Genomic DNA, 20,501 nt, shown 5'->3' on the forward strand with positions numbered 1-20,501 from the left:
AATGTATATCAGTGAACAAAAACTCCCCAACCCCGATATCACTGCGTGCTACCCGATTGACGTACGGCGTAAATCTTACACGCTATTAATCATAGTGTTTCGTGTCTTGGGGCTTTTCTCACGAACTTCGAAGCTATACTTTAGCTGTTGGGTTTATTCGCTTCATTTCATTTTTTACTTCTTTGCTTTTGTTTGTTTACGTGATTATAAAAATCCACTGATTTATATTATAACCCGACTGCATATGATTGTAGCACGCCGTGCAGCCCAAACTACTTGATGGGTTAACACGTGAAGTGTCGTTGGATTCCGTCGAGTTTTCTGTTACTTATAATATTCCTCTAATGAATGAAACACCTAAAAATATGTCTGCTCTTGTCACAATGTAAATTGCTATTGAAACCGTAAGCTTATTTTCATTATCTTCAATATTAGGTACCTATCACAGTGTTCTACCGCAACTCGTGAATAGATAGCACGCAACACATACTAACACATATTTCTAGAATTATTACATACTAGTTTTTGCCCGCGGCTTCGCCCGCGTTTAGAAAATAATATGACATACTAACATACATAAAACTGAAAATTCGTACCTTCATTGGAATGACAGTGGCGCCATCTGGCGAAAATTTGTCATACCAAATCTGAAACCTTCGTGGGCTCATGGACAACAACTTTGCTAAAGATCATCACTTGATCAAATGCATAGTTTACAATTCAATTATTACTAATATGCTTTAAAAAATCGATATTTTTGGTCCAAAAGATCGATTCTCCGATTAATCGATCTCAGATCGCCATCCCTAAGTCCCGTGGGATTTTCAGGATAAAAACTATCCTATGTCCTTTCTTGGGTCTCAGACTTTCATTAAAATCGGTTCAGTGGTTTAGGCGTGAAGAAGAGACAGACAGACAGACAGACAGAGTTACTTTCGGATTTATAATATTAATAAGGATTTCTAAATCACGCTATAGAAGTTTTCTCAACATCTTGCATAAATATAGGCTCTGAATTGAGGGAGATCACCGAATGAATTTAGCTGTAGATCTGCCTTAGCCAAACTATATTTAATCAATACATCTACAACAGTCTCACTAGCCATTTAACACCCTTTTTATATGACGTTTACATAAAATTACTATATTTTTTTACGCTTAATATCACTCACTATATTTTATACGCTTCACATCTAGAATTCAAAGCAAACTTAATTTATTTTCAATTTAATTCTATATAAGTACTTGAGCGTAGAAAGCGTGGAACTTTCGTTTAAAAACTTTTCAATTAAAAAGTCATACAAAGCTAGCCTTCTAGCGACTGAGCTGAAACAGTGAGAAAAACCTACCTGAAAAGTTCCTTAATTCGTTTACGCGAATATCACCTGTAATGCCTAAGTCATAAGTGTGAATATTCTGTGACAATTTAAACGAAAATTGTAATCAAAAGTGGAAGAAAGTTTGATAATCCCTTCAGTAGTTTGTGGAGTTCTCGGCGATATTTTGCTTTATGTTAATTTTGTTTTCAATTTTTCTTAACTGGAACTCTTTCTGTTTTCATTGCTTCAACTGTGGCGCGGAATAGGACCTTTGGTTGATATTTTAAAGTTAGCATACAGTGCACTTAATTTTATATTATTGTATTGGTTAGTACGAGCGCTATGTTTGATTTTAAAGGGTGGAGTAAAAGAGAAATACTCTAGTTTTTTTATAATGTAGGAATAGCTAACGAGCACGCAGTCCACCTGATGGTAAGTGTCTACTGCCGCCCATGGATATATGTAATCAACCCCAGATAGGATTAGATATTCCTATCTGAGGTGGGCCACAAATGCACCGCTGGAACACTAAGCTGGAACGTCTCTGAAAAAATTTGTCTCCCTTATCACGCCCTTCAAACCAGAACACAACAGAGCAGAACAAAAAGTTGCCTTGAAAGCGAGTAGGAAAAGTTATTATAAAACAGTATTACAAAACTCAGTCCTCAGGGCATTAGCCCTGAGGACTAAGTTGGAATGACTCGAATAACTATGACTCCCACACTCTTCAAAACAGAACACAGCAGCGCTTAACACTGCTGTTACTAAGTAGAAATGTACGGAATTGGTAGAGTCGAACCAAAGGGTTCAACCACCTTCAATGAATATATATCATAAATTTAGCATAATTTTAACAATAAATTTACTTATTTGTATTGATATTTATGCAAGATACAATGAGTAACTGTTTTCGAATATTCATAAGGGATAAGGTTTGTACATTAATCTTATTAAATCGTCTGGGCTTCGGGATTTCATTGTCTTTTCTATAGAATGGGGAATGAATAATAATCAAATCTTAGGTATAAATACAATTTAATGTATTTTAATTTATAAATTTTATTTATTTATTTATATTTATTTTTTTATTTATTTATTATTATTATTTTTATTTATTAAAATAAATAAATAAAAAATGTAATAATTTAATACACAAAAATTGTAAAGATTTAATGAGCATGGAATTATGAGCTTTTTTATTTTTATTTTTTTTTAATTTATAAATTGGATTTTATCTAAGTCATTAATAGTAAATTATCTTAAAAATATTTCTAGAATACATATTTTTTTATAATAAAGTAGAAGACAAATATGCAGTCCATGACAATGGCTACTGCCGCCCATGGACATCTATAACATTCGTCTATTCCATTCGACTAGCTGACACAGCAAACTTTGACCCTCAAAATCTATTTATCATATATATTTCATATAAAATATAGCCTATGTTACTCGTGGATAATGTAGCTTTCGAATGGTGAAAGAATTTTTAAAATCGGTCCAGTAGTTTTTGAGCCTATTCATTACAATCAAACAAACAAACAAAGTTTCCTCTTTATAATATTAATATTCGATAAGATTACATTTGTATCTGAGGTCGGCCGTAGGTGTGCCGTTAGCTCTGAGGACTAAGCTGGAATATCTCGGAAAAGTATATCTAAGTAAGGGTACCACACCCTTCAAACCAGGACATTGCTGTTATTATGCAGATATAGAGGCTGTGGTGATGATGGTGATTCAAAATTTACTATCAATAATTTACTATTTGGTAAAATATTTCATCTTATTAAATGGGCCAGTTTTATAGAAAACTAGTGGTACCCGCGGCTTCGCCCGCATTTTAGAACTGTTAACTGTAGATAAATTATGAAAAAATCGAATTTCGATCTTCTGGGTTGAAAGATCGATTCACTGAATCGATCCATTACTGGAGATCGATTAAAATAATCGATTTTTGGTTCAAAAGATCGATTAATCGATGTCAGATCGCCATCCCATCCGTAGTTCCCGTGGGATTTCCGGGATAAAAACTACCCTATGTCCTTTCTCGGGTCTCAGACTATCTTTGTACAAAATTCCATTCAAATCGGTTTAGTGGTTTAGCCGTGAAGAAGAGACAGACAGACAGAGTTACTTTCACATTTATAATATTAGTAAGGATTAGTAAGGAAGTAAGGATTTGCTGACGGATACATAATTTGTTTGATCCTGATAACCTTTTTTTTCGCTATCCTCGAAAAAAGATCGAAGACAGAATCGATTCTTAGGGCCTCGATTTTTTTGTGAATCGATCTTTTTGCACTTCGATTCGAATCGATTCAAAAATCGATCTTTTTCAGAAAGAATCGCCACCCCTAATATAATCCCAATAAATCTATAGTAACAAATATAATGTTGCAACCGTCTCCGATTGCAAGAATTGATATTTTTAAACTCATGGTTTTTTTAGAGTATGCCAAAAGACCCACAAACGTAGGTAGGATCCATTACTGGAGACCGATTAAAAAAAACGACTTTAAAAAAAGATCGATTCTCTGATTAATAGATCTAAGATCGCAATCTGGGATAAAAACTATCCTATGTCCATTCTAGGGTCTCAGACTAACTTTGTACAGAATTTCATTAAAATCGGTTCAGTGGTTTAGGCGTGAAGAAGAGACATTCAGACAGACAGAGTTACTTTCGCATTTATAATATTAATAAGGATATCGATTAAAATAATCGACTTTTTGGTCCAAAAGATCGATTCTCCGATTAATCGATCTTAGATCGCCATACCTAGTTCCCGTGGGATTTCTGGGATAAAAACTATCCTATGTCCGTTTTCGGGTCTCAGACTATCTTTGTACAAAATTTCGTTAAAATCGGTTCAGTGGTTTAGGCGTGAAGAAAAGACAACCAGACAGACAGACAGACAGACAGAGTTACTTTCGGATTTATAATATTAGTAAGGATATATAGAATAGATTATAATTATATAAAGTAGATAATACCTTTAAGAGACATTACAAAGGCGATTAATTAATATTTCCAATTATCGTAAACACGTTTATGTTGTCTATAAACTTCTATTGTCTGTATGAAAGGGGTTTGTCAGCTTTCCATTAGACAATAGCTTTACGTCGCTCCGAATTACAAAGTTAAGAAAATGCTTAGTAAGGCCTCATTTACAATTGTAGGGAAGCGCTCGCTTGTCTAAGCCGCTCAGCACCAGCCGCTGTAAACACTTTATAAGATTGAAGTATAAAATTGAAGGAAATAAACGTGCTGTTCACCTGATGGTAAGTGGCTACTGCCGCCCATGGACATCTGTAATCAACCCCAGATAGGATTAGATATTCCTACCTGAGGTCGGCCACGGATGCGCCGCTACCCCTGAGAACTAAGCTGGAACGCTTGGGAAAAGTATGTCTCCCTTACATCAAACCAGACCATAGGAGCGCTTGACAATGCTGTTGTTAAGCAGACATAGACGCGGCAGTGGAGCCACCGAAGTTGAACCACAAAAGGTTCTACCATCTTCAACCCTTCCGTTCTTCTTTTAGCATGCCTTCATTTGACAAAGCTACCCAGTGTGAACGCACCGTAACTTTAGCAAGAAATTACTAAACGCTAAAGAAGCATTATCACTAATTTCCCCTGTCAAAAACGCTTAGCGATATAATCCTAACGAATATTAATGAAGTTTAAATCGTTGAATAGTGTTATTGACCTATCCTTGTGAACTAACACCCACATAATATTAGAAATGACTTATCATTTGCTTTCACCCACGTTGTCTGAGAATCTCTGATTTTTTTTTCTCAAAAATGTATGAATTTGGACAGCGTGGTAAAGTAAATGACGCTTTATACACTCACAGCCCACAATACGATACCCTGTCGTGAATGCATCATTTAGATCATCTGTCACACCGCTATGATTACCTCTCCCCCACCCGCGTCGTCAAACCCTTCTATATTCTACTTTGTCACTTTAAGAGAAGACTCGCGCCCAGCATTGGGACTGTAATGGGTATAATCGTGTATTGTCATCGGTTTTTGATTATTCTTCAAAAGTTTGAATTTAACTGAACGTTCAAAGTGGATAGAAATCGGGTTCAAAGATTCCGTTCGTAGTTACATACATACATACATACAACCCAAGCTAATAAATGCGTGTTAAAAACAGGGTTTTATATTTTAGTATTCAAATATTTCAGTCATTCTACAGATACCCTGTCAAATTGTACATTTAAATTATACATCTTTCCACTTTGCAAATCCACAACTGAACTGTGAAATATAACACTAATATCATATTATAAGTATAATTGCTCTTTAAACAAGTTTAAACGTATAAAAGTTTCAAATAAATCTGTCTCCATCTAAATGTCAAATTCTTCAATGCAGGAGTTCTTACGTCATAGCTATAAAATGGTCTCGTCTCTTAATTAGCATAACTACTTCAGCTCTTCAACGGTTCAACTATCATGGAGCCACTAACAAGGTTACTCTTGAGACGCTTTTTTCCATGAATTTAGATTCTCGGATTTTTGCCACAGATTCCTTATTTCCAAATTGATTTTTTTTTACTTCTTACTTTCTTTCTTTTTCTTTCTACCTCTAAGAGTTGTTACTTCTTGTAACATTATAGCTATAAAATATTCTGGCAATGAGCATAACTACTTCAGCTATAAAAAAAAGTAAAAAATATTTTTACTTGTATATATTTTTTTTTATTTTGAGTAATATTTCCTGTTTCGTATATTTCTTAAGAGTTCTTACCTCTTCTAACATCATAGCTATAAACGGTCTGGTCTCGTCTCTTAATTAGCATAACTACTTCAGCTCGTTAACAGTTCAACTATCATGAGCCAAACAAGGTTACTCTTGAGATGCTTTTTACTCGTTTCGTAAGTTCTCATAAGTTTAGATTCGTGGATTTTTGCCACTAGCTTATTATTGCAAAAAAAACATCTAAGCAGTAAAATGCCATAATTTTTAGAAGATAAAAAAATAGTAATTTTAAAAGAATAGTTAATTTAATAAGCCATTAATATGATTAAGACTATAGTAACTTCAATCCTTATGTCATAAAGTTTTTAAACGTTTTAAACCACGGAACAATTTGTTTGCCGACTCTGTCTTGATGGGAATCTGAACCGAATCCCTTTGCATGATAAAAATATTTTGCCTTATATTATTTTTCCTTAATTTGAATATTTTATTTTTTAATTTCTTAAAAGTTCATACCTCTTCTAACGTCATAGCTATAAACGGTCTGGACGCGTCTCTTAATTAGCATAACTACTTCAGCTCTTCAACAGTTCAACTATCATGGAGCCACTAACAAGGTTACTCTTGAGAACACAGATAATATAACCACTACATTTTCTTAAGACGATTTTTATCCGTTTCGTAAGTTTTTAGACGAAAGTATTCATAAATTTAGACTCGCAGATTTCTGCCAATAATTTACTAATGCAAAAAAAAATGCCATCTACTTAAGTAGTAAAATGCGTTACTCTTTAGAAGATTTAAAAATAGTAACTTAAAAATAATTACAATTTTAATAAGCAATTAAATTAAAAAAAACATTAATTCTAATGTCATAAAGTTTTTAAACATTTTAAACCACAGGACAAAACTACTATTTTATGTGTAAATTTATACCAGATTTCTGTCTTGACGGCAGTCAAACACAAAATCTTTTGCATGATCGTATAAGTCGCAAAAAAATTAACCTTTTTTTATTTGATCATTTTTTTTTTTAAATATTTCTTTAGAGTTCATACCTCTTCTAACGTCATAGCTATAAACGGTCTGGTCTCGTCTCTTAATTAGCATAACTACTTCAGCTCTTCAACAGTTCAACTATCATGGAGCCACTAACAAGGTTACTCTTGAGACGCTTTTTATCCGCTTCTTAAGATTTTGGACGATAGTTTTTATAAGTTTAGATTCGTAGATATTTGGCCACCGATTTATTATTGTAAAAAAAAAATTTTAACAAAAAAATAACACCGACTTCTATGTCACTACAAAGTAAAAAATAATTGAAATAAATGTTGGTTTAGTACATATTTCTGAAGTCGGCGCTCAATATATTTCGTTTGATAACAGCGTGTCCAATATGAGCGCCGACTTCAGAAATATGTACTAAACCAACATTTATTTCAATTATTTTTTACTTTGTAGTGACATAGAAGTCGGTGTTATTTTTTTGTTAAAATTTTTTTTTCACCCTTTTTAGTGATGATATGCTAACCTTTGTATTAATATTATGTAAAATTGTATAAATGTGATCATGAATAAAGGTAAGGTCTGAATAGATACGGATTGGACCCACCCGCTCGCAGGGCGCTGCCGCGCCCTTCTCGCTTAGTTTTATATTGTCTTATATGTTCCAACCTAACCTAACCAATTCAATACGAAACACTATAGGCGAAGCTTTATTAGATACTAATTATTGGCTAGGTTAGGTAGGAACAGATAAGTAAATAAATCAAACTAGGTGGTAAAACTCTGCGAGTGAACCGGTCCAATTTACCTTAATTCAATAGTTAAGAAAAGAAAAAGGAGTTGATGGTCAAATTTTTCATCATATATCTCTGTCTAGTATTAAAACGCTCAGAAGGAATTCCAGAAATACAATATATTCTTCCATCATCATCAACATTTACATTAATACATCTTTATCCACTATTATTTTATCATATCTTCATTATATAAGACATTGCAAATATCAGCTGACATTTTATGACTCAAAGCAAGACTCCACATTCTAAAATATATAATAGAAAAGTATTTAATAAGTGACGTAAAGTATTAACAACCAGCAATATAAATGGATCAATGCGATGTGCCTGTAACATTCGGCCATCCGACAAAGTAACGAGTCCCCTCGTTATTCAATACATCAAACTTCTGACTGCTGGTCAGCGTTATTTGATTGTGCATCTCGAAGTATACCTATCTGAGATCGCAGTGCAATACTTTCGACCATTCAGCATCTCAACCGCTGTTTTTTTTTTTTTTTGTAGAAGAATATTAATGGCAATCTCCGCTTGACTCAGTACTCGTAAGATTGTGAAATATTATTATTCCTGTTTAATAGATTCTTCCAAAACAAATGCTCGTTTATTTTTCTCTTCAGCCCGTCGCCATCCACTGCTGGATGTCAGCTTTTCCATTGGTCTTACACAAGTCCCGATCTCGCACTGTTCTCATCCAATCTCTTCAAGCCAATCGTACGATGTCGTCCGTCCATCTGCATGGTTGTGTGTCCACTTTTCTGTGGCTCGGTAGACGGCTTAAGATTCCCAGCCTATCTGCATTTTAGTACAGGAACGCTGTTCCATACATTGCCTACCTTTGTCATCTTTCGGAAAGTAACATTGGGGTTAGAAGTAGTTCATTCTCTGAAACTAAAACTTATTGAAAGACCAAGGCAAATAATAAAAAAAATATGTTACCACAAATAGGTGATTCCTTCTGAGATTATTTTTGTTGTAGCTATCAACCAGTACAAAAAAATGGTTCTTCATATAAAATTTCGCAAAATCAATATATTTCAAAGTCTGTCCAGTACGATTAATGTTTTCTAAATTTTTCGGATGATTGTTTCTCATTACTCGATGCAGCTTACATTCACTTAGAAATTGCTCTATCTTAATGACTTTGACCTACATGACTTTCCGTAATATAGAAGTATTCAGCTATTAATTTTTCATCTTTACTATTTCCATCGATAATTTTTAATAAATCTATTTTCCAGCGAATTGTTGTCGGCTGTTCGTTCTTTTAATGTCCTCAAAACACTCACTAAGGTACCCATCGATGTTGCAAGAATTGTACATCTCTTTGTGAAAATCGGCATTAACTATTAATATCCTTGCTTAATACTGATTACTTTAATCCAAAGGTTAAAGCTTCTTTGTCAATTTATTCATACATTATTATTCTCTAGAGTGCGTGAAGCCATAATTAGTGTTGTTCAGAACGGTCCTTCATGGCATATGTAATTATTACACCTAACTCATACTCTGATAGGTCCTGAAAAAAATAAAATCTCCCAGTTTAGTTCATATCCAAAGAATGGTTCCATATCCAAAGAAGTCTTAAATCCTATAAATCTATTTTTAAAGTTCTTAAATGCCGCTTCTTCTCTTGCTCATATAAACAATTTCGAGCCCCAACAATTTTTTCAAAGTATTTTGTTGATTCTTCGTTGGTGACTTATCTTGAATTTACTTTATTTTCGATGAAGATACAAGCCTTCAGCATCTTTACATTCAATCCAAATCTTAGCCGTTGGTATTGTTTTTGATTTTCCACAGTATTAGAATAAGCATTGGCAATCACATTTAATTTATATGACACATATTCCTTTCCAGCAAATTATCTTATTGGATCGGTTCGCTCGTATCTTACTAACAATTTCCGTAAGACGCATTCGCTCGATTCCTCCCCGTTCCCCACGTCAGTCAGCTTTATAACGCCGTCTGGAATACACACTTTCACGAAGTATCTACTGTGTGTTAACTTATTGGCGTCTCTGACTCGTTAAAATATACAGTTGACATGAACCTCTGAGGTTTTGCCGGTCCAGCATGAACTCCAAAAATATATATAGCCAAACATAAAACCACCTCCTTCAAAAATCGATTAAAATTAAACAATTCTATTTGTTTTCATCATTCTGCAGTTTCATTATCAACCTTTACTTAATCGTATGTTTGCTTCATTTTTATTATAATAGGTATAGAATGTCTACTTGACGTCACAACAGCCTCTATCGATGTTGAGTATGATGTACCTCTATCAATGGATTGACTCTTCGAAGGAAACAGATCCGTGGAAACCCTCATCTTTCTTCCCTATCTTAAGGGGTAAAGTTCATTTCTAATATTCCACTAGAATCATTATTTCCGCCTTGAACATAAAATCTATGTCTTCAACTTTTTTTTAAACTTGTGTCCTGGCTCCTTATATCCATCAACGCCTTCTTGAAATACCTCGAAAACTGTTCTCTTAATTATTTCATCATTAGCACTGATTTTCACATTAAGTCTTCTTATGTTTCAGATAAAATATAATTTAGCTGGAATTAATTTTTATTATTGTAAGTAAGTTCCGATTTGCTCAGGGAATTTCAATGGGTTTTACGTGCATGTCAGTAATTTTGTCTTAAGCACATTATTTATAGAAAATATTTACAATAACTTTCTATGGTCTATTCATAATGAGACTGTGATGCGTATGATTCAATTATTGATAATTTTGTTCATAAATCACAATCGCAATCTTTATCATAGAACTGTAACATAAATACCATTCCTTTCGTTCCCCAAACAGACTGATGTCAGTATCAAATCTTTTTTTTTTCAATTAATCCGTTGTTAATTCGTATTAGTTGTGTCATAAAACACTTGCTTCTAAAAATAAATATTCCATAAGCCTATGATGAATATTTTGTACAGTTAAATATATCTAAAACCCTACTATATGTTAATTAGCCCAATATCCGTAGACTTTGTAATATGGCCTGGGGTTTGATTCGTCTATTTAGTCTTGGAATAAGTTAACTAATATCGCATGATATTTGTGTCAAGGTATATAGGTAATTTGTGTCAATTAATTTAACGTGTTAACTGTTTACATCACTTATTTTATACTCGTATAAATATGGTCTTCCAATTATTTAAAGTTGAATCACTATTTCAATATTTATGAATAAAGAGGATCATACAATTACATTTTTGTCTGAACTTAAATTTCATTTCAATTTCACATCAATAAAATGAAAACATATACATAAACATACGTATTTTATTATGCTATCAAATTATATATCGCTACCACTATTCTATCCCCATTAATCACTAAGTTAAGAGATATCTAAATTTGTCACACAACACTCATGCATGGAACATGCTCTCTCATGGACCAAGCTCATGTGATATGTAGACAGTATAGATATCCTTACACTGTTACTTCTCATTATTCAATATCATAAATTTCATTAAAATAATTGCATGAATATATACGTATGTTATATACACGTATCGTAAATATCATTATAAACATTATTTGTACTCATCTTATAAAAGTAAAATGTAATTATATGCTCCATTCAAATAAAACATTACTACCTCATCATTCATATAACATTTAGTACAATATGTTATTTGAAATAATAAAATGATATAAACTATCTATTATCTTTAAATGTTAATTATCACTTAAAATAGTAAACAGGATCAGCAAAGGTTTAATTACATATACTATAATTCTGTATGTTCTACCATTTCGAGCAAGTGAATTACCAAGGGGTATTCTTTGTTATAAAGTACACTTTGAATTCAGTATCAACTCTAAACTTAGGTTATATTTTGTTTTTCCTGATTTACTATTGTGATCACGTTGACAAAATTGTAACTTAAAATGTTTTCACTACTTACATATTTTATATCATATAAATCTACATATTTCATATTTCATATATCTAATCTATTATATATTACTTCGTTAGTCTAATTGTCCTTTAGTCTATTTTTGATAACGTGCTGCTGTGTTTATCTCTTCTCTATATTCTCTTATCTATCTTCTTATTTCTTATCTATCTTATCTATCTCTTTATCTTCTTATTTTCACGTTCATAAAACTCTTCAGAAACATTATTTTGTGCGGAATAGGAAACCATAATCTCTTAAGGACTTTTGCAAAATCTTCCAAAAATAATCAGTAGAAAAAGAGTAGGTACTTTGATTTATAAAGCACTGTACTTTTAGTATCACTTCTGTAAGGAGCGAATACTTTTCGTTTAAGGTATAATAATCATTCAAGTGCGGTAACGTAAACACGAGTTTGTTCATTTTGCTTTAACAGTTTTTCTTTAACAAAAGCAATCTTGATTAAGATTTTCATTATTATTCGACCTTAAATTATAATAATAAATAGTCTGTCGATTTCCCTCTTCTTTCATTATCACGTAGATACGTTGGGACTTAACACATTTCCCGTAATGAACGGCTTGCGATCTTTTCTGAAGAAACTTCGGCCGCGATGCTGATCATAACAAGTTCTCAGACTATGTGTGGAAATACTTCGGCTGCAGTGCTGATCATAACAAGCTCTCGGACTATATCTGGCACTTCGGCTGCAGTGCTGATCATAACAAGCTCTCGGACTATATCTGGAAATATTTCGGCTCGGCTGCGGTGCTGGTCATAACAAACTCTCGGACTACATCTGGAAATACTTCGGCTTCGTTGCTCATCATCGCTGGCTTTTTTAACTTCTGCAGTTGGCTACGACCATCTAAAGCGCATTTATGGATGGATAACTTCACTTTGTTAGTCTTCCTTTATCTGAAACTTACACATGAATCCTATGTAATTGTTCGTTTAATTAATTTTACATTATTTATCGTTTATGGGGTTTATTTCAAGGTTAAATATATACGGCTGTAGATAGGGCCTTATCAGTATTTTCATAAAAAACGATCATCCTGGTTCATACTGACAGCATTTCGAATTGGTGGTAATAAGTCAAGGATGATATTTTATTTCACCATGACCACTATTTCTAAACCTCATTACATACGACGCACTTTTACAACATTGATATTATTGCGCTCAGACAAAGACAAAAAAATATCCAAATAAGTTTAGTAGTAATAACCCTAAGAATAAGCCATGCCATGGGAATGTCAGGTTGTTAGAACATTTGGTCTGATTTTGTTATGGTGTTTTAAATACAATTTCAATTAATTTATGAAACTATTCAATAATGCACACCGCACCAGCTGGTTTGTATAACAATGTGAGTATCTTCAATTTACAATTCATTGTAATATGAGACTGGTATGCATTTATATCATCAGAATATAATTTCACACGGCATTTTAAGTACAAGACGTATGAATTTACTTAATATACGTTTGAATACGAATTAAAAATTAAAATTTGTAAGATTAATCGCGAAAACTAAAAGTAAAGTCAAGTTCAAATATCTATTCACAATATTGAATTCAAAACAGACGTAATGTGCCGTATAGAAGAAGCAATATTGATATAAAAGAAATAAAATGTTATAATATTATTTCTAAATACGTTGCACCGACGAAAAAAAGGCTTTTGTTATATTCCCCTTATCAGTTGCTAAGCAACGATTGTTGGTAAACATTCTTCCAATTTCGCTGGGGTATAGATAGTTCAATGTCTTTAAATGTTTATTTACATGTGAAATGTGAAATTTGCGAAATTATGACGCCTCGATTTTTATGAAAAATGCAAAAATACATCACGTAATTCAAAACAAAATAAAAATCAGTTGAAGCTAAAAAACGATTAAACTTGTATCGAACATTTTAAAACAGAATATTCACCATCTTAACGTATTCACATATTTCAACATTCTTTCAGTATTAATTTACTTCATAAATTCATTCGACTATAATTTCAATTATCGTGTATTCAACATTATTTCTTTAAATCGTTTACAAAAAATAGCAAAAATAACATGACCTTTGAGCATCCATCATCCGTGGGCGTTGCAAAAACAGTATATTTTTGCAGTAATCCCACTTCTGAGCTATTAAAACGCTCAGAAGGAATTCCAGAAATACAATATATTCTTCCATCATCATCAACATTTACATTAATACATCTTTATCCACTATTATTTTATCATATCTTCATTATATAAGACATTGCAAATATCAGCTGACATTTTATGACTCAAAGCAAGACTCCACATTCTAAAATATATAATAGAAAAGTATTTAATAAGTGACGTAAAGTATTAACAACCAGCAATATAAATGGATCAATGCGATGTGCCTGTAACACTAGCTACTTCATTACAACAAATGTCTAATCTATATACTTTACATGGGAGGCACCTCTGCATCATCAGGATTGAAGAATTGAAGGTCATATCTTCCATCATATGTCTCTACTCAAAGACCTTATCATATATTCGTAAGCTCCAAATGCCTAAGTTGTATGGTTGAGGCAGGAGGCACTTCTGCATTATCAGAGTTGAAGAGTGGAAGGTCAAATTTTCCATCATATATCTCTACCTATTAACCTTATTGAATATTCATAAGCATCAAATGCCTAACTTGTATGGCTGAGGCAGGAGGCACCTCTGCATTATCAGAGTTGAAAAGTGTAAGGTCAAATTTTCCATCATATATCTCAACTTATCGACTTTATTAAATATCCATAAGTTCCAAATGCCTAACTTGTATGGTTGAGGCAGGAGGCACTTCTGCATTACCAGGGTTGAAGAGTTGAAGGTCAAATTTTCCATCATATCATGATAACCCAAACACTCAATGTTCATTTTAAGTTTCATGAGGATTGAGTGGGCAGAAGGTAAGTTGTCATAAAATATGTAAAAAGCAGGGGTAGTGATGATGAGTTCCACCCCATAACTTAAATTCTAATCATCAGAGCGTACTAATGTTAAGGTAGGAAAGTACCGCAACGAAACACCCTTTCATATGAAAAAAAGAAAATTAAAATTGGTTAAGAAATACTCGACTTATTCAAGTTTATATGAAATCGGGTTTTTCCAATTTTCCGGGAAAACTGGCGGAAATTTTCAAATTTCCTCGAAATGGGACCCCCTGTGAAACTAGCCGCATACAATGGTGTATGAATCATGTCGATCGGTCGCGGCATCGCGAAAAAATCGCCGAACAAACATAAAAAAAAAAAAAAAAATGTATATATACGGTCGAATTGAGTAACCTCCTCCTTTTTCGAAGTCGGTTAAAAAAAATAACATCTTAGTGGTCAATATATGGAAGATTACAAAAATAGTAATTTAAAAAATAAAAAAAATATGCAAGAACATAATTATGTTTTCTATTTAATTTTGTTTTATGATTCCAGCAATATTTTATTTATACATATATGTAAACTTTTTCGAGTGTAATAAATAGTTGTTTTTGGTAAGAAAAATTGCAGATTTTTTTCAAAAAATCGATAATCGGTTCAGATATTTTTATACTAACGGGCATTACTAATTCAACATAAGTTTTTTTTTTATCCCAAATTCCTATACGTTATCAACGTTAATATTCCCAGGTAATTAAAATTAATCCTAAATGATAAATGCACGGATCCACAGAGTCATCCAGGAATTTTAAACCCAATTTCATTACGTAACTTGTTAAGCCGACCTGTCACCATAATGCGACGTTAAATTAATGAGACTCTGATGGCAGTTTATTAAAAATATTAAATTCATTAAGTAATGTAAGCGCTGGGAATTGCAAGCCACGATGAAATAAATTTTTCGAAAGTTTAGGAACTTTTTTGATTTCGTATTGCCTATTACGCTCGTTAGGTACTAATAATATAGGTGCCTTTCTAATGTTTTCGCTCACATATGGAAATCTAACATTTTTTCATGCAAAAATTCCGAAATTCAGGTCTTTAGTAGAAAATATTTCGAATATGGCATTAGGCATGTACCTTACATGTTACCCCGGATAGTTTCTCTGTTAGTTTGCGTTGAGGTCATGCCTATGAAGTCTATCTGGCAGTATGTGGTCACTGCTGCCCATGGACATTTGTGACCAACTTCATAAGGAACAAAATTCTACCTAAAGTTGATCACAGATGCGTTGACTCCTGAAGACTAAAATGACAGTTTCGTGATAAGTAAGCCGGCAAAACCCTCCCCTACCAAAACGCAGAAATGTTTCACGCATGAAATAGATATGGTGGTTCTACCTTTCCAGTCAAACACTCGCGTTACCACCTTCCAAAATATCTTACAACTAAACTAAATCGCCTTTTTTATAATATAGGAGTAGCAGACGAGCATGCAGTCCACCTGATGGTAAGTGGCTACTGCCGCCCTTGGACATCTGTAATCAACACGAGATAGGATTAGATATTCCTACCTGAGGTCGGCCACAGATGCGCTGTTACCTGAGGACTAACCTGTTATGCTTCGGAAAAGTCTGTCTTCTTTACCATACCCTTCAAAACGGAATACAGCAGCGTCTAACACTGTTGTGATGCCGCCGGAGTCGACACAAAGTCCACGAAGGGTTCTACCGCCTTAAATAAACAAAATTAATATTCCACTCCGTTATCTTTTGATTTATGTTTTATTATTATTTAGTCATTTATTATTAACGTTAGAAAATCAAATAACAGAATAGAATAATGCTGACGGTACAGATACGACGCAATTCCCTGACGTAATTTCAGGAACAATGGATTCTTTTGCCTATTATAAGGGACGGCTATAATTCTTTCGGCATAATGATAAATAACACAATATTATATCACATCCCGAAGAATATGTCAAATAAATGTTTTAGTATAGTAATAATGGAGAAATAAAGCGAACTAGGTCCTACAAAGTCCTTTCATATCTCTTGGGAACTAGGTAAGACCACAGATACAAGTTTACTCTCAGATACCAAATGAGAAGTAATAAATTCGAAATGAAATATTGTTAAATCTATAAAATTTAGAAAATAAAATATTAACATTCGTCATCATCAACCCATTACTGTCCCACTGCTGGGCACGGGTCTCCTCTCATAATGAGAAGGATTAGGCCATAGTCCACCGCGCTGGCCAAGTGCATATTGGTAGACTTCACATACCTTTGAGATTTTTTTATAAATCCCTCAGGTACGATTAATGATAATTAATTTCTATTTAATACTTAATATTATTTTTTTAAGTTATTAATTTCTAAGTAATAGTTAATCGTCTATTAACATTTTTTTTTATTTTACTTTTAAAATTACTTCTGATGAACTCTTATTACTTCTGACAAAAAACGAAAATTTCCCTCAATATACAACAGAATTATGTTTAAATATTCTAAACGTTAAACCGAAATCAAACCAACCGAAACCAACTCTGACAATCTGTTACAATTATCTCAAATTCCTAATTAAAAATCTGATACAAGTAATACCTTGGCGTGTACCGCAAGCTAATACTTTAATACCCAGCAAGCCACGAGCTTTAGGGATCGGATCTCGTATCGCAACCCTTGTTAGGGGCGGTCTTATCTCAGATTGTAACTGTATCCCCTGATGTTTACGTTGAAAAACTTCTGCAATCTATATATTTCATGTGAAAAAACTTGGCCAAGTGTGAGTCGAACTCGCTCATGGAGGGTTCCGTACCACCAAATTTTTATTTTTAAATTTTTTAGTATTTGTTTTCATATTAACCATAAGAGTTAATACATTGTGAAAATTTGAAACTGTGTACCTACAAAGGCTTATTGGATAAAATATTTTTTTTTCATTTTCAGTAATTTTTATTATAGCGGCACAGTTATACATACTCTGTAAAAATGGTATCTATTTATTACCGTTGAAGAGATAGAGCCCTGTGATATGAGGTTCCGTTGTTACCCTTTGGGTAAGGAACCCTAATAACGAGAGGCAGAACCATTTAATATGTATGACTATTTATTATTTCTGTATGATATAATATAAATAAAATATAATTTATCAATCAACTTTCTTTAGGCACATTATTAAACAACTCCTTAGGTTTACAATTTAGGGCGAAAATTAATTACAGAATGGAACATAAGTAGTCGTTTTGAAGGAAAGTTATGAATTTGAAGTTATACTAAAATTTCAGTTTACGAGTCGTTACCCCGTAATGAGAACAGAGGCCATTTGTAATTCTCAGTCAAGTTCTTACAAGTAACCAATTAGTTAATTAATGATACCTTTGTTATAATTATTTCTTATTTTGAAGGTATAGAATCCTTTGTGGTTCGACTCCGGCGGCTCCACCGTCACACCTATTTCTGCCTAATAACAGCAGTGTTAAGCGCTGCTGTGTTCCGTTTTAAAGAGTGTGGTAAGGGAAACATACTTTTCCGAGGCGTTCCAGCTTGGTCCTCAAGTGTAGCGGCGCATCTGTGGCCGACCTCAGGTAGTCGAACCATAGAGGCCTCTGGCTCACCTTTAACCTCTTCGTAGTTTGACTCAGGCACGATTGAGGCACAACCGCCACTCCTATTTTTGCGTTCCAGTATTAAACGCTTTAAAACGCCGGTTTAAAAGATGTGATAAAGGACACACACATACCAAATTATCTGCAACAGCAACTGTGGCCGACCTGAGGTAGTATCTACTCGAATCCTACATATGGTTAACTATAGATGTCCATGAGTGACAGTTTCTTCCTGCCATGAGATTTTTCCATTATTATCTGCAACAGCACCTGTGGCCTAACTCAGGCAGTATCTACTCGAATCCTACATATGGTTAACTATAGATGTCCATGAGTGACAGTTTCTTCCTGCCATGAGATTTTTCCATTATTATCTGCAACAGCACCTGTGGCCTAACTCAGGCAGTATCTACTCGAATCCTACATATGGTTAATTATAGATGTCCATGAGTGACAGTTTCTTCCTGCCATGAGATTTTTCCATTATTATCTGCATCAGCACCTGTGGCCTAACTCAGGCAGTATCTACTCGAATCCTACATATGGTTAATTATAGATGTCCATGAGTGACAGTTTCTTCCTGCCATGAGATTTTTCCATTATTATCTGCATCAGCACCTGTGGCCTAACTCAGGCAGTATCTACTCGAATCCTACATATGGTTAATTATAGATGTCCATGAGTGACAGTTTCTTCCTGCCATGAGATTTTTCCATTATTATCTGCATCAGCACCTGTGGCCTAACTCAGGCAGTATCTACTCGAATCCTACATATGGTTAATTATAGATGTCCATGAGTGACAGTTTCCTCTTGCCATAAGATTTTTCCATTATTATCTGCAACAGCATCGTTGGCCTAAATCAGGTAGTATCTACTCGAATCCTACATAAGGTTAATAGTAGATGTCCATGACGGTCATGTCATGAAATTTTTCAAGGAATAAAATGGAGTAACAGTTCTATAGTTAATTGTATCAGGCGTTACTTTGCGGAAATCCTCAAAATTAAAAATTAATTTAAAAAAAATAATGCATCTGCAACGCATCTTTTGAGGGAGGAGGGTGGTACATACTGCATGGTTTTAAATATATACATCATACATATTTGTAGCGGATTGTAGCGATTTGTAGTTTTTAATCTTAACTTAGTAGTTAATTTCCAGCGGTCAATAAATAAAGGTCAAACATAAATACCGATTTAGAGATAAATTGCATTACCTCCCCAGATCAAAATGTCTAAGAAATGAAATATTGGAATTGGGTGTCGCGTTTTATACTATTTTACGTGGCTAGAAAGTCGTAAATCTAACACTACTTTGTTAAGACACTTGTCCACCTAACATCGATAGTTCTGATGGCGAGTAAATACGGCTCTTTTTACAAACCTAGAATAGATATTGCCTCGTTAGTTCTTGAGTTGAACTAGCAAACAAACTTGCACACCACCTGACGGTAAGTGACTACTGCCGCCCATGGATATTTATAATCAATCCCAGATAAGATTTGATTCCAGCCTGAGGTTGGCAACTGCTGTTACCCATGAGGATTAAATTAGAGCTCCTCGAATAAGTCTCCCACGATACAGGTCCCTATATCTCCCTTACCACAGCCTTCAAAGCGGAGCACAGCAGCGCTTAACACTGCTGTTATTAGGCAGAAATACGTGTTGCATTGGTGCATCCGGAATCGAACCAAGGAGTGCTCTTCATTCAAATTCTAATTCTCCTTCTGTCACTGGTTCTTTTTTGGAAAATTTTGGAAAGAAAGCCGCATTTTTCTTATTATTATTATTCTAATTTAGTCCACAGGGGTAGAAACGCATCCTGTTTGACCTAAGGTTGACGGACAAATCTATCGGGATAACGATATTCATGGGCAGCAGTTGCCTTTTACGACAAGATGAACTGTATGCTCGTAAGCTGTAAAGATGTAATTAATCGTACATAGCTTGTGATAAACAGTGAAACCTGTACCTACATTTGTGGATGACAAGATTTATATCAGTCTGCAATGTATCGTAAGACAAAACACGTTCCTAGAACAAATGTGATCGTATGTGGCTCTGGATGTGTTTAGAATCTTTTTTCTGGCTTGATTTAGTGTTTTCATCAAACTTTTTAGATTTATGTGAGCGTGAAGAGCTTTTGAAGGTCGGACTATCTATAAAGTTAAGTAATGTCGGATGCGGTCAAGATTTGGATGGGTGACCGTTAATTTTATACTGACTTCATTAA

The 20,501-nt window shown here is 33.8% G+C and overlaps 1 long non-coding RNA gene across 1 annotated transcript; it reads right to left on the reverse strand.

The window, feature by feature from the left end:
* Positions 1-7,935: 7,935 nt before the first annotated feature.
* LOC140746708 (uncharacterized) lies at positions 7,936-14,151 on the reverse strand. The gene is made up of 2 exons (XR_012102814.1): positions 11,764-14,151; positions 7,936-10,403 (listed from the first exon to the last, which is right to left on the reverse strand). It is a non-coding gene; the product is annotated as an uncharacterized LOC140746708 (long non-coding RNA).
* Positions 14,152-20,501: the final 6,350 nt, after the last annotated feature.

This window comes from Epargyreus clarus, unplaced genomic scaffold (genome assembly GCF_041222505.1).
Source record: "Epargyreus clarus isolate Ecla_fem2 unplaced genomic scaffold, WU_Ecla_fem_2.2 ptg000002l, whole genome shotgun sequence".
Taxonomy (NCBI): Eukaryota; Metazoa; Arthropoda; class Insecta; order Lepidoptera; family Hesperiidae; genus Epargyreus; species Epargyreus clarus.